General features: G+C 36.2%; 1 pseudogene across 1 annotated transcript; it reads right to left on the reverse strand.

The window, feature by feature from the left end:
- Positions 1–12817: 12817 nt before the first annotated feature.
- LOC308419307 (cyclin-dependent kinases regulatory subunit 1-like) lies at positions 12818–13056 on the reverse strand (annotated as a pseudogene). Its single transcript has one exon. The product of its transcript is annotated as a cyclin-dependent kinases regulatory subunit 1-like (transcript).
- Between the last annotated feature and the right edge of the window lie 497 nt (positions 13057–13553).

Raw genomic sequence — 13553 nt, forward strand, 5'->3', positions numbered from 1 at the left:
TTAATGGACATATCATGGATACAAAAACTGAAGAGGGACACAATGAAACTAGCAGAAGTCATGAACCAATTGGAATTAACAGACGTCTACAGAACATTTCATCCTAAAACAAGCAAACAAACAAAATACTTTTTTAGCACCTCAGGGTACCTTCTCCAAAATTGTCCATATAGTAGGTCACAAAACAAGCCTCAACATATGCAAGAAGACCAAAATACTTCCATGCACTCTATCAGATTACCATAAACTAAGGTTTGTCTTTAATAACAACAAAAACAACAAAAACCCACATACACATGGACACTGAACAATGCTCTGCTCAATGATAACATGGTCAAAAAGAAAGAAAGAGGGGGGGGAGAGAAGGAAAGAAAGAAAGACAGAGAAACAAAGAAACAAAGAAAGAGAAAAAGAGAGAAACAAATAAACAAAGAAAGAGAAAGAGAGAGAGAGAGAGAGAGAGAGAGAGAGAGAGAGAGAGAGAGAGAGAGAGAGAGAGAAATTAAGGATTTTTTAGAATTTAATAAAAATGAAAGCACAACATACCTAAACTTATAGGATACACAGGAAGAGGTACTAAAAGGAAATCTCAGAGCTATGAGTGCCTTCAAAAAGAAACTAAAGAAAGCATACACTAGCAGCTTGAAAGCACACCTGAAAGCTCTAGAACAAAAAGAAGCAGATAGCCCCAAGAGGAGTAGATGGCAGGAAATAATCAAACTCAGCAGAAATCAACTAAATAAAGACAAAATGAACTATACAAAATATCAAGAAAACAGCTGGTTCTTTGAGAAAACTCAACAAGGTCCATAAACTTTTATTCAGACTAACTAGAGGGCACAGAGAAAGTATCCAAATTAACAAAATCAGAAATGAAAGGGGAGACATAACTACAGTAACAGAGGAAATTAAAGAAAACATCAGATCCTACTACAAAATCCTATACTCAAAAAGCTGGAAAATCTGGAAGAAATGGACAAATTTCTAATACAGATACCAGATACCAAATTTAAATCAGGATTAGATAAGTCATCTAAACAGTCCCATAACACCTAAAGTAATAGATGCAGTCTAAAAAGGCCTCCCAATCAAAAAAAGAGGGTAGGGCAGGGCAGGACAAGATGGTTTAGTGGAGAATTCTTTCAGATTTAGTAGAAGACCTAATACCAATACTCTCAAAGCTATTCAACTAAATAAAAACAAACAGACAAAAATAAAACAAAACCAATACCCAACTCATTAATCAAGGCCACAATTATGCTCTTATCTAAGCCACACAAGGGCACTACAAAGAAAGAGAACTTCAGACCAATTTCCATCATGAACATCAAAGCAAAAATACTCAATAAAATTTTTGCAAACCAAATCTAAAAACACATGAAAACAATCATTTATCATGGTCAAATAGGCTTTATCCCAGGGATGCAGATAGGGTTCAATATACAGAAATCCATCAACTTTTACACCATATAAACAAACTCAAAGGAAAAAGAACCATATGATCATCTGACTATACGCTGAGAAAGCATTTGACAAAATTCAACACCCCTTCAGGATAAAAGACTTGGAAAGATCAGCAATCTAAGGCCCATGCCTAAACATAGCAAAAGCATTATACTTTGCACCAGTAGCCATCATCAAACTAAATAGAGATAAACTTGAAGCAATCCCACTAAAATCAGGGACTAGACAAGGCCATCTACCCTCCTCCTCAACATAGTACAGGAAGTTCTTGCTTGAGCAATTAAATAACAAAAAGAATCCAAAGATACACATTGGAAAGGAAGAAGTCAAAATATTAGTATTTTCAGATGATATGGTAGTATACTTAAGTAACCACAAAAATTCCACCAGAGAACTTTTCCAGCTGAAAAACTACTGCAGCAAAGTAGTTGGATATAAAATTAACTCATACAAATAAACTGCCTTCATCTCTTCTAAGGATAAACAGGATGAGAAAGTAATTAGAGAATTGACACCCATCACAATATTCACAAAGACTGTAAAATGTTTTGGGGTGACTCTAAACAAGCAAGTGAAGAATCTGTATGACAAGACGTTCAAGATTCTGAAGACAGAAATTAAAGTAGATCACAGAAAATGGAAAGATTTTCTATGCCCATGGACTGGAAGGATCAACGTTATAAAAATGGACATCTACAGTTTCAATGCAATCGCCATCAAAATTGCAACTCAATTCTTCATAAAGTTGGAGAGAACAATTTGCAAATTCATCTGGAATAACAAAAAACCTAAAATAATGAAATCTATTCTCAACAATAAAAACACTTCTGGAGAAATCACCAGCACTGATATCAAGCTATATTACAAAGACATTGTGATTAAAAACTGCATGGTATTGGTACAGAGATAGGCAGGTAGAACAATGGAACAGAATTGAAGAATCAGAATTTAACCCCCACACTTATGGTCACCTTATCTTTGACAAAGGAGCTAAAAACATTCAATAGTAAAAGACAGCCTCTTTAACAAATGATGTTGGTTTACCTTGTAGTCATCATGCAGAAGAATGCAAATATTTCATTTCTTATCTCCTTGTACAAAGCTCAGGTCCAAGTGGATCAAAGATCTCCACATAAAACCAGTTGCACTAAAACTATTAGAAGAAATAGTGGGAAAGAGCTTATAACACATAGGCAAAGGGGAAAATTTCCTAAACAGAACACCAATGGCTTGTGCTCTAAGATCAAAAAATCCACAATGGGGACCTCAAGAAATTGCAAAGCTTTTGTAATGCTAAGAACACTGTCTAGAAGACAAATGGCAGCCAACAGACTGGAAAGGATCTTTACCATTCCTACATCTGATAAAGGGCTAGTATACAATATATACAAAAATATACCTAATGAAGTTAGACACTAGAGAATCTAATAATCTTATTAAAAATGGAGTACAAAGCTAAACAAAAAATTTTCAGTTGCATAATACCGAATAGCCGAGAAGTACCTAAAGAACTGCTCAACATACCCAGTTATCACAAAAATGCAAATCAAAACAACCCTGATATTCCACCTCACAACAGTTAGAATGGCTAAGATAAAAAATTCAGGTGGCATCAGATGCTGATAAGGATATGGAGAAAGAGGAACCCTCTTCCATTGTTAGTGGGGTTGTAAGTTGGTAAAACAACTCTAAAAATCAGTCTGGTGTTTTGTCAGAAATTTGGACATATTACTACCTGAAAACCAAGCTATTCAAGTCCTGGTCATATATCCCAAAGATGCTCCAACATTTAACAAGAATACATGCTCCACCATGTTTATATCAGCCTTATTTATAATAACCATAAGCTGGAAAGAACCAAGATGTCATTCAACAGAAGAATTAATACAGAAATTGTGGTACATCTACATAATGGAGTACTACTCAGCTATTAGAAACAATGACCTCATGAAATTTGTAGGCAAATGGATATTACTAGAGACTATCATCCTGAGTAAGGTAACCCAGTCACAAAAGAACTCCCATGGTATGCACTCATTGATAAGCGGATACTAGCCTCAGATAGCTTTGAATACTCAAGAAACAATTCACAGACACTATGAAGCTCAAATAATAATAAAAAAAAAAAGGTCAAAATGGGGATGTTTCATTCTTTTGTAGAAAAGAGAACAAACTACTCATGAGAGGAAAGAAAAGTTTAAATAGAGGAACACGGAATGAAGTAAAGATCATTCAGTAGTCGCCTCACCTGGAAATCCATCACATAAGCAGCCACAAAATTCAAGCATAATGACTGATCCAAGAAGTACTTACTGGCAAGAACCAGATAGAGATGTCTTCTCAGTGACCATGTCAGAGTCATATAGATACAGTTGAGCACGCGTGTAGCTAACTATCAGACTGAACATTGGGATTCCAATGAGAGTGCTAAAGAAAGGACTGAAGGAGGTTAAAGGACTTGCAACCTCATGGGAAGAACAACATTATCAATCAACTAATCCCTCCAAAATCCCCATGGACTAAAACACCAACTTTAGAGCATGCATTGAGAGACCTATTGATCCAGTTGCATATGTAGCTGAAGGTACCAATGCCTGTCATCAATGTGAGAAGAGGCTTTTGGTCCATGAAGGGCCAGGCAGACCAATCAGAATTACACCAGACTTTGTTTTCTGGTCTAATCGATTTTGAGGTCTGTAGGCCTCTTATATGTTCATGGTCATCACTTTCTTTAGGTTAGAGAAGTTTTATTCTATGATTTTGTTGAAAATATTTACTAGGTCTTTTAGTTTTAGACCAGAAAACAAATTCCTCCCAACACATAATAGTCAAAACACCAATGCTCAAAACAAAGAATGAATACTAAAGCAGTAAGTGAAAAGGACAAATAACATATAAAGGCAGACCAATGAGAATTACACCAGACTTCTCAACAGAGACTATAAAAGCTAAAAGATTCTGGACAGACATCATGCAGACCCTAAGAGAAAACAAATGCCAGCCCAGGTTACTATATCCAGCAAAATTCTCAATTATCATAGATGGAGAAACCAAGATATTCCAGGTCAAAATCAAATTTACACAGTATCTGTTCACAGACCCTGCCCTACAAAGGATAATAGATGGAAAACTCCAACACAAGGAGAGAAAAAACACACTAGGAAAAGCAGGAAAATAATATTCTTTCAATAAACCCAAAAGAAAAAAAAACAAGTAAAAATTATTGTAGGAAGCCGTTGGCGCCAATAGATGGTGCCAGCTTCCCGCCCATTGTTCAGCCTACAAAAACCTTTTCCTCGTGTTGCTTGGCAACCACATAAGTCACAGCCCAATCTCGGGGCACGGGATTGAGCTACAGGAGGATGCACCAATCAGGTAGCAACACAAGTCTCTTAGGCATATATAAGCAGTGCATTTCTCCCCCATGTGAGGAGATTGTGGGAGATTCCACCAGGCAAGCACCTAGAGAGATCCCCTGCTCAGAGAGAAGTTTCCTGCTCAAGAAGTCCCCTGCTCAGAGTGCTGTACAATAAAGGTTGTCTGCAGAAGAATCTGGTTTTTGTTGCACATCTGTTTCATCCGGTGGACGTGGGCGCGCGACACATTATTCTAACTCTAACAATAAAAATAACAGGAAACAACAGGCACTATTCTTTAATAACTCTTAACATCAATGGACTCAATAGCACAATAAAAAGACATAGACTATCAGACTGGATACATAAACAGGATCCAGCTTTTTACGTGAAACTCATCTCAGTGAGACATACAGACACTACCTCAGAGTAAAATAGTGGAAAAAATCTTTCCAAGCAAATGGTCCCAAGAAACAATCTGGGGTAGCCATCCTAATATCGAATAAAATAGAATGTTCAACCAAAAGGTATCAAACATGATAAGGAAGAACACTTTTTTACTCATTACAGGAAAAAGTTATCAAAATGAACTATCAATCCTAAACATATATGCTCCAGATACAAGGGCACCCACATTCATAAAAGAAACTCTACTACAGCTCCAATCTTTTATTGGACCACAGACAATAATATTGGGAGACTTTAACACTGCACTCACATGAATAGACAGATTGTGAAAACAGAAACTGACTAGAGACACAGTGAAACTAAGAGAAGTTATGAAACAAATGGATTTAACAGCCATCTATAGAAAATTTTATCCTAAAACAAAAGAATATACCTTCTTCTCATCACCAAATGGTACCTTCTCCAAAATTGACCATGTAGTCGGTCACAATATAGGTTTCATCAGATTCAAGAATATCAAAATAACCCATACATTCTATCAGTTCACCATGGACTAAGATTGATCTTCAATAACAACAAAAAGAACAAAAACCCTCATACACATGGAAGATGAACAATGCTCTACTCAATTGTGATACAAACTATATGGTATTGGTACAATGACAGGCCAGTAGATAAATGGAACAGAACTGAAGACCCAGAAATGAACCCACACACCTATTGTCACTTAAGGACAGCCTCTTCAACAAATAGTGCTGGTTCAACTGGCAGTCAGCATGCAGAAGAATGCAAACTTTATTTTTTTTTTGTACAAATCTCAAATCCAAATGGATCAAAAACCTCCAGATAGAACCAGGTACACTGAACCTAATAGAAGAGAAAGTGGGCTAGAGCTTTGAACACATATGCACAGGGAAAAATGTCGTAAACAGAACACCAATTGATAATGCTCTAAGAATAAGAATCAACATATTGGACCTCATAATATTGCTAAGTTTTTGTAAGGCTAAGGATACTGACAAGAGGACAAAATGGCAGCCAACACATTGGAAAAAGATCTTTACCAACCCTATATCTGATAGATGGCTAATACCAATATATACAAAGAACTCAAGAAGTTACAGTCTAGAGAGTCAAATAATCCTATTAGAATATATGGTACAGAGCTAAACAAAACAATTCTCAACTTAGGAGTACCAAATAGCTATGAAGCACCTGTATATGAAGACTCCAATGAAGGTGTTAGAGAAAGGACTGAAGGAGCTAAAAGGGTCTAAAACCACATGGTAAGAACAAAATGACTAACTAACCAAACCCATCACTCATCCCAGGGTCTAAAACACCAACCAATGAGTTTGCATTGATAGACCAGACACATATTCAACAAAGGATAGCATTTTCTGGCATCAATGGGAGAAGAGGGCTTTGGTCCAGTGAAAGTGTGTGTTCCGTGTGTAGAGGAATGCCAAGGTGCTGAGGTGGAGAAAGTGACTGGAAGAGGGAAAACCTTGAAGGAAGTAAGTGGAGGGGTTGTGGGGAGCATAGTGAGCAGAAAAGGGATAACATTTGAAATGTAAATACAGAGAAAAACCAATAAAAAAAGAAAGAAAAGGACTTAGAATTACACATATTCTACAAGTGAAACTATGATTGCTATTTTTCTGTTATTTAGAAAAATATATTAATTATACGTTATATTTTTTCTTTTATAAAAATAGATTCTTTTCTCATAAAATATATTATGAATATAGTTTTCTCTCTCTCTACTACAAGTTCTTCCTTCCCTCCGCACTTCTCCCCTCATAAAAATTAAACATAAAAAATTACAATATAGTAAGTAACATGGAGCAAAAAATATCATATTTCATTTGGACACAGCAAACCTATAGGAGGAAAAGAGTCCCAACAACAGGCACCCACTCATTCCCACAGTCATGAGTCCCATAAAAATAAGCTAATAGCAATAGTATACATGCAGAGGAGCTAATACAAATCCATGTAGAACTTGTGCTTGTTGTATTAGCCTCTGTGAGCTAATATGAGCTGTACTTATTTAATTCAGAGAGCCTTGTTCTTCTGGATTCTTTTGTTACTTATGCTTCTTATACTCTTTCTGCCTCCACTTCCATGAGAATCCCTAATCCCTGAGGGGAGGAAGTGATGGGGACCTCCAATTTAGACTCATTGCCATGTAATTTCTGGCTGTGGGTCTCTGAATCTGCTCCCATCTGTTAATAGAGAAAACCTAATAATGATTGAATAAGGGACATGTCTATGAGTATAACAGAATATGATTAGGAGTCATTGTATTGATTCTTTTAGATTAGTAGTGTTTGATTTTCCTGAGGTTTCTGGGCTATCTGGTCATTAGTTCTTGGCTATCCAAGCAATCGTGGGTATAGGTTCCTTTTATGGAGTGGGCCTCTGTTCAGTTAAGACATTGGTTGGTTACTTCCACAAGTTCTGTGCCACTACTGCCCTAGCATATTGTACAGGTAAGACAGATTGCAGGTCAAAGGAATTGTGGGTTGCTTGATGTTTGCTTTTCAGTTTTGGTAACTTCCTACTCTATAAACACTAGAACACAGGGTGATAGCTTCATGTAGACTTTTTCATATTCGATGAGTTGTTTGGTTATTGTCTAATGGAACAATATTATTTTACAGAGAATGGCCAATTGTTTTAACAATATCCTGATTGATCAGGAATCTCGATGTAAGTAAATATCAAAACAACAACAAATGAGCAAATAAAATGCCAAAAAAATAGTGCAATTAAAAATAGGGAACATATTTAACCTGAATTCAATATGATATCCCATCATACCCCAAGAATGCTCAGTTACTCTGTCCATTGTAGCTTTATTCATAATAGCCAGGAAATGGAAACAACCTAGATGTCCCCCAACACAAGGATGGATAAAAAAAAATTGTGGTGCATTTACACAATACAGTATTACTCCACCGTTTTAAAAAAATGCAAGGAAATAGGTAGAACATAAATATAAAAGAAAGAAAAATAAAGGAAAAAGAAAGAAAGAGAAATCTAACTGAGCAAGGTAATTAATTCAGATACAGAAAGATAAATATGGCATTTATTCAGCTGTACGGCCATATTAAATGCTAAGTAAATGATCCATAGAGCCAGAGAGGTTAAAGAGGAGGGGTCTTTGGAGGGTGAACGGATCTTCCTGAAAAGGGGAAATAGAACAGATAGTACGTGCAGACTGGGGTACCATGGAAATGTAGCAGGGGATCATGTAGGGGAAATGGGGAGTGGAGGAAGACAGTTAGGGGAAAGGCAGCTGGAACCTGGACACGTGGGTTTGGTGTGTCTGGGGGAAATTAGTGCAGTGTGAACTTCCTGGAATCGATGAAGGCTATCCTAATGAGGACTGCTAGTAATGAGAGGTGTGGATTCTCAACTGGCCATCTATTATAGCCAGGCAAAGTAACCAGTGGCAGGCCTAGGATGTATTTATTTGAATTGTTGGTTTTAAGTAAGTTTAGATAAAGCTCTATTAAAACAGTCTTCACATAAGTATCCATCTTATTCAGGATAAAGAAGAGTAAATGATAAAATGTCATGTTTAAAATAGAACGGTTAGAGTATTTTATTTGTCTCTGAGAATTCTACTTTTTGTTTATCTTTTGATATTTAAATGTTGGGATTTTAAAAGTATCATTTATTGCTATTTTGGTAACCAGAAACTAATTGAAGATAATTTATACTTGAAATACTATGTGTTTAATTTATTCATTTTTAAAATTATATCATTGTCTTTAATTAATATATTAAAGCCTTAGTTAATGTTATTTATCCAGGGAACTTTGATGTCATTGGGAATGTAATCATTTCATTTTAGTTTATCTACAAACAACCAAAGTGTGATATTTTGATGGAATCCATACTTAATAACTTTAATTAAATTCATAACAATGAACTTATAAAAGTGTGTTCCGTTAAAGCTTGTTAATTCCATATCCTAAACCACCTTCACCTCCTTTATGCAAATTGCCCTCTCTCTTTGCTTTGTCTTACTTTCTGTTGTTTTTTTTAATTATTTTAATTGGATATTCTCTGTAGTTACATTTCAAATTTTATCTGCTTTTTCTCCACTCCCATGCCCCCTCCCCCTCCACTTGTTTCCATGAAGGTGCTCTTTCTCCCAACCACCCACTTCACTTCAGCACCTTGGCATTCCCCTGCACAGAGAAAACACACCTTAAATGGACCAAAGACCTTTTCTCCCATTGAAGCTATACAATACTATTCTCTGCTACATATGCAACTGGAGACATGGGTCTCTCCATGCATGCTCATTGGTTGGTGTTTTAGTCCCTGGAAATTCTGGAGGGTTTGTTTGATTAATAATGTTATTGTTCCATGTGGCTGCAAACCCTTTCAGCTCCTTTAGTGTTTCCTCTAGCTCTTTCATTGGGGTCTCTGTATTCATTCCAATGGTTAGATGCAAGCATCCTCAACTGTATTTCTATGGCTCTGGAAAAGCCTCTGAACAGGCATCTTTTTCTGGCTTCTGCCAGTAGGCACTTCTTGGCATCAACAATATTGCTTGGGTTTGGTGGCTGCATATGTAGTAAATCCCCTGGTGAGGCAGTCTCTGAATGGTCTTTTCTTAAATCACTCCTCCTCTATTTGTCCCTGTATTTCCTCTCGCAAGTGCTTTATTCTCCCTGTGAATAGCTGTGAAAACGGACTGTGCACCAATAGCTGTGAATTTGACGATTTGCTTATTAGCTGTGAATCCTTGAAGATTTCAGCAGGCTGTAACCATGAGTTGCTCAAGACAAAGTGTGCAGCTGCTTGCCTGTGTGAAGACAAAATTCACTAACATATCCAGTGTGCAACATGACAGACTATATGAGAAGGGGTACAGACTTTGTTGAGACATGATGGGGAAAACTTATAGGAGAGTAGAGACAGGTTGCCTCCCAAATGACAAGGCTTCTTTCCATCCTGGATTTATACAGAATTCTCTTTTATAACAGCCATTAAAATGATGTCATTTAGGATGACAGTTCTGGATTTTGAGCATATTCGCTGCTTTAATTGTAGGGAATCAAATCAAGTGGAGAATTTTGAAAGTTGTACCATAACAGGTCATTCACCTTCAGAACTTTGAAAAAGAGAGAACTGTTTGTGTCCTAAGCCAACCTGCAATGGAAGAATGGGCTGTAGTTACATCACCATCAACCTATTTCATTTTGCCTACCAGGATGAAGCTTGATATCTGTATTTGTCTTATGTCTTCTTAGTTAAACACAGTCATCTTTTTCAATAAAGAACTCAAGCTACAAAAAAAAAAAAAAAAAGAAGAAGAAGAACTGAGATAACCACATTCTGGTCTTCCTTCTTTTTGAGCTTTATAAGGCCTGTGAATTGTTTCTTGGGTTCTCAGAACTTTTTGGGGCTAGTATCCTCTTATCAGTGAGTGCATAACATGTATGTTCTTTTGTGACTGTGTTACCTTACTCAGCATGATACCTTCTAGTCCTATCCATTTGCCTATAAATTTTATAAAGTCATTGTTTCTAATAGCTGAGTAGTACTCCATTGTGTAAATGTACCACAGTTTTTTGCATCCATTCATCTATTGAAGGACATCTGGGTTTTTCAGCTTCTGGCTATTATAATAAGGCTGCTATGAACATGGTGGAACATGTGTTCTTGATATATATTGGAGTATCTTTTGGTTATATTCCCAGGAGTGGAGTAGCTGGGACTTCAGGTAGTACTATGTAGAATTTGCTGAGGAACCCCCGGACTGATTTCCACTAGTGATTGTACCAGCTTACAATCTCACCAACAATGGAGGAGTATTCTTTGTTCTCCACATATCCTCCAGCATCTGCTATCACCTGAGATTTTGATCTTAGACATTCTGAATTTGCACATTATTATCTATTTCATTTTCTACTCTCTGGAAAGAGATATGTAACATTTGTCAGCAAAAATTATCTATGATTTTAAAAATGAATGTATTATAATTAATTATTATGAAAATAGTCAGTTGAAGCAAATACAGCCATGGAAATAGCCTATTTAGTATATCATGGTATCAGTATAGATCCTTCTTTGTGTAATTAAGTACAAATGAAACTAATCTGTTTTAGACAGTTGTATTTTAAAAGTGAAAGGAGAAACCTGGAATTAATTATTTTCATATTCAATTACTGATGGTAAATTGCTAAGAAATAAATTATTGGGACCAAAACAATCAGCTAACCCTAAAAATCATCATTATTATTAAAATTGAAATCTTAGATTTCTAAGGTAAACCACATTTAATACATTTTTATTTTCAAAATTGTGGTTCTTTACTAATATCTAAGACATTTGAGAAGTCATGATGTCAGAGAATGTTTGTAAGTTCTTCCATTTCTTTTTCTTTTTTTCCTTTTTTTAAGGCTTTGCTCCTTCAATCAAATAATTCTCAGGCAAGTTAACTTCTCTAAAATATTTATTACCAAGACTATACTTCATTCTATAGTAATTTGCTTCTGTTTTCCACTCATCTTTAATCCCAGAATTTGGTAGGTAGAGGCAAGCAATAATATTTTACACAAATTTATCAAACAATTTCTCATCGTAATAACTTTTGTCACATTTACTCATAATCACATTTTTTAAAAAAACAATGCTGAGGGGCTGACATAATGGATCAGAAAGTAAAATGCTGGCACACAAGCATGAAAATCCTAGTTCAGATTCTTAGCATGTGACTTAGAAACAGAGAATCCACAAAGCATGCTATTGAGCCAGCTCAGGGAAATGCCAAGAACCTCACCTAAATGTCCAATGTTAACCGTTAGTCTACACACACATGAAAGCCTATACACCTATATAAAATGAACATTTATGTACAACAGAAATTACACTGAGAATTAAGTATGTGTCAAGCATCTAGAAGCATCTTTGAATCATTGTGATATAAATATATAAAAAGGAAGGCAGTTATCCATAAATAACAAATTCAACTGCATAATGTTAATTCAATCTGCTGTCTCAAATTAATTTATTTCATTTAAAATATGCATTTCACCCCATCTGTCTTATAGAACATTCCTAATGCATGTAGTTATTTATTAACATGATTGTCTTTCAATACACTTGTTAGATCCCTTCTTTTTCTTTTTAAGAAAAAACTTCCTTTAATCAAGGCTTGTAACATGGAAGAGATTTGTCAGATAAAAAGGAAAGTTTCCAATTCATCAAAACATAAACCCATAATACATTATAAATACAATTCCCAACAGTAAAAACCACAACAGCAAATTCACACCATCCCTGTAACAGCCATGAACTGATTTCACATGCTTCAGACAGATAGCTAATATGGCCTGCTGGATGTTGAGCACACTAGCACTTTGAGGTGGCACTCATCTGACAAGGCTGTGGCACTGGTGGCTCAACTCCAGAAGCATAGCAGGTACCAGCACATTCAAATGGTCTACCCTTTACATATCAAAGGAAGAGGTAAGAAAGCAACAGTGGTCCTGCTATCAGAAACTTGGTAAGGAGTAAGGACTGCTGTGTAAAGCTCCAGGCCAAGAGGTGGTTTACTGGCTTCATTTCTTTGTCTTCTTTGGCAGTGACCCCTGAAACAATAAGATGTGAGGTTCTGGTTCATGAATCATATAGTGGACCCATCTCCAACTCTGCTGAAGTCGAGATTTCTCCATTTAGATTCAGACATTAAATGGGTTTTAGGGACCAACTTGCTTACGTCCTTGGGCAACATGGCATGCCGCTACTCGAACTCCTCGTCCTCATATTTGTCTGAATAGTAGATTTGTTTGTGAGACATGACTTCTCTGCCCAAGAGTGCACAGCCCTGTGCTGCTGGCCTCCAGACAACTCCCAGCAGCACACATTAGATCCCTTCTTAGCATAGAGAGGAAATAATCCAGACTATTAAATACAAACCAAAAAACAAAAATATCAAACAAACCTTTATGACCTTGACTGCATTATTTTCTTTACAAAATCTTTCCATTGAAACCTAAGCAGGTATTTTTGAAAATCCATTTATAAAGGCCAAAGTTTTTTGCCCATAAAAATCAAACAAACAAAACAACAGCACAAGCTAGAAATAGTCCAACTTGTAGACCAAAAAAAAAAAAAAAAAAAAAAAAAAAAATACAGTAGCACAAATGTGCTTGTTTTCTGTGGTGAATAAATAGCGTGATCTCAACAACTTAACAGACTCTGAGCTCAAATCCCAGGCTGCAGTACTAGGGAGAACATCTGGAATCTGTGGGTGTGGCCTCTTTTTTCTATCCTTAGCTTCTTAGTATAGGCACT

The sequence above is a fragment of the Micromys minutus genome, assembly GCF_963924665.1.
Source record: "Micromys minutus genome assembly, chromosome: 3".
In the NCBI taxonomy this organism is placed as follows: Eukaryota; Metazoa; Chordata; class Mammalia; order Rodentia; family Muridae; genus Micromys; species Micromys minutus.